General features: G+C 45.2%; 1 protein-coding gene across 2 annotated transcripts in view; it reads right to left on the reverse strand.

The window, feature by feature from the left end:
* Positions 1-2,538, reverse strand: part of RBFOX1 (RNA binding protein, fox-1 homolog 1) — a 2,526,522-nt gene that overhangs the window by 643,687 nt on the left and 1,880,297 nt on the right. The window lies entirely within an intron of this gene.

The following is a 2,538-nucleotide window of genomic DNA, read 5'->3' on the forward strand; positions in this document are numbered from 1 at the left end:
TGCTGAAAAGGCCTCCCTTCCCCACTGCACTCACAGAAAGGCACTAAAAGAATTTATTGAGCTTTGCAGGCATAGTGTAAAAAACAAATGCCAGCATTCAGCAACCTGCCCTAGTTGGCAGCGCTACAGGCTCAGGTGGCAGAGAGGACATCAGGGTCAAAGACAAGGGATAACATGCAGCTATCTGTGAGAACCACTAGAGTTGTAGTACAGCAGAAATGAAAACAATTCCCCCTTGCCAAACAAGCCCTCTCCCTTCCCACCTCCCTCCCAGTTCAAGATAGGCACTGATGTGATGGCAGGAGTCCTGTAAGAGAACAATTTTCTCAGCCAATCTGGTTCCATTGCCATTGCCATGTTGACTCCTGAGTTATGCACCTTGGAAAGGCTTGCAAGTGGCACTCCAGCATTTTCCTTTGTCCCTTCTGATCCAATCCCTGTGGAAAGGCCATGGGTGCTAGATGGTTCATGGAAGGACTATTCTTAGGCAGCTGGGTTCTGGGGAACTTATTCCAGGGTCAGGTCATGGGTAGGGATCTCCAGAATTCATCCCAGAAGTGCACAGTGTGATGGTTTCTTTAATCTTGGAGTTTCCCCTGTGTGCCCCCCTACCACTGATTCGTGGAAGGGCCCTATCACTTGCCACCTGACCTGATGGCTGGAAGGCAAAAACCACAGCTGTGGTTTTAGGTACAAGTGACAAGTATTGGTGGCAAGTGGTGGGGCCCCTCCACCAATTAGAGGTGGGGAATACATAGTGGAAATTCCAAGATTAAAGAAGGTGCCATGCCACACACTTCTGGTGCGGATTCCAGAGAACCCTAGTCATGGGTTCAGCAGTGCATCAATAATAGTGGCAACTGCGAACTCATCCAGAGGTCATAATGGAGCCATAGGTAGCATACTAGCTGGATTCTCATGTTGAATGGCAACCTGGGCTTACCTAGTGCCCTGTCAAAGCAGACGGCCCCCCTCCAGCTCTAGAGCACCTCCCAGGGGACCATGTCCCACAGCAGAAGCATGGTGTATTGGCTGATATTCTCCCAGGAGTAGTGGTAAAAGCTCAACCCTTTGGGCATGGCCAACTCTCTCTAAGGAAATATCAGGAGCAAAGTATTGCTCCTGGATGGAAAGTGCTGAAATGCTACTCCAGTAAGTGAAGGACAGGGGCAGTGGCCAATATAAGAGCTCTGCTGGCCCTGCCAACTCTCACCAGGGAAATGCCAGGACCTAAGTACTGCTCCTACAGGGACAGAGTGCAGAAACCCCTCTCCTGTAGGGGAAGGATAAAAGGAGGGTGTGGTGTAAGAGCTCTGCCAGCACTCCCTGGAGTGGTCAGTCCCTGCCTGTTCTGGGAATGGCCCAAGTTCCATGAGACCCAAGGTCCCTGGACCTTCTGAAGGAGTGGAGCAGGTGCCCACTGCAGTGCCCAAGGAGGAATCCCGGCCTTTCTTCCCTGATAACTTGTCCCAGCACCACTGCAGAGCCCACTACCTACCTGCACAACAAGTGGAACTCTGGTCTCTACTGTACCAGGAAGATTATCTATGAAGCCAAAGATTATCTATGAAGCCAACCTTCTGAAAGTCAAGGTTTTAGGTTTCTATTATTGCCAAAAGTTTTTATTTTGATCACATGACAATTGCCAACATTCCTATTGATAATACTATGCGTGTAGGTAAACTTATTTTTAATAAATGTAATCAGCTGTTTGCTATCAACAGAATTTCACTTGATAAATCTAGACACAAGCTCACACTGTGCAAATTTTGTTGCACAGCTTTGCCAATGTACCTTAGTCAGGACCCTCAATGCCCAGATAGTCTACTTCAGAAACTCTCCTGGGAAAAGACTGCATGCTGTAAAGCAGTATAACAAGTTGCAAGGTAGTTTTGTAATGCAGACAAAAGTCCACTAGGGACAACTGAGGCTGGCTGTCAATTGAGAATCTGACAGTTTCTACCAAATACCATGGCTTTAATAGATGAAAAGACTGTGAAGCACTGAGATGTAAAGAGATGAAGAAGAAAAGAAATGAGATTGTCAATAAGCAAGCAAAGAACAAAAAAGTAAACATTAATGCAATAAATAAATTTGAGGTACTGGATGCTTGGTATAACAGTGCCAAACTCCAATATATTTAAGCAATTCCAAACTCCAAAAGAAAAGGAATAATGCTTGGGCTGAGGCATTTCCAAATTAAGCCCTCAATCCTGCAAATAAGTGATCATAAGGATTTACTGAGGCAGACTGCGTGGGAAGGGAGGGAACTTAGAACTTACTGTGATCTTAACATCTTCAACATCACCGTTATCTCCCTGTCCACATATTTTTAATTGATTAAAAACTTTTAAAAATCCAGGATAGTTGACAGCTGTGAAAACATAGAAGATAATTATTAAATCTTATTTCCTATTTTCATTAAAGATTACTGGACCAGGAAAAATATGAAGATCTTAAATAAGACCTTGGAAAGCAACAAGCTCACTCAGCATTTCCGCACATGCACTTGCAGCAGCTCAAATAGAAGCAGTGCAA

Source organism: Gavialis gangeticus, unplaced genomic scaffold (genome assembly GCF_001723915.1).
Source record: "Gavialis gangeticus isolate Ggan-Ray unplaced genomic scaffold, GavGan_comp1, whole genome shotgun sequence".
Classification (NCBI taxonomy): Eukaryota; Metazoa; Chordata; order Crocodylia; family Gavialidae; genus Gavialis; species Gavialis gangeticus.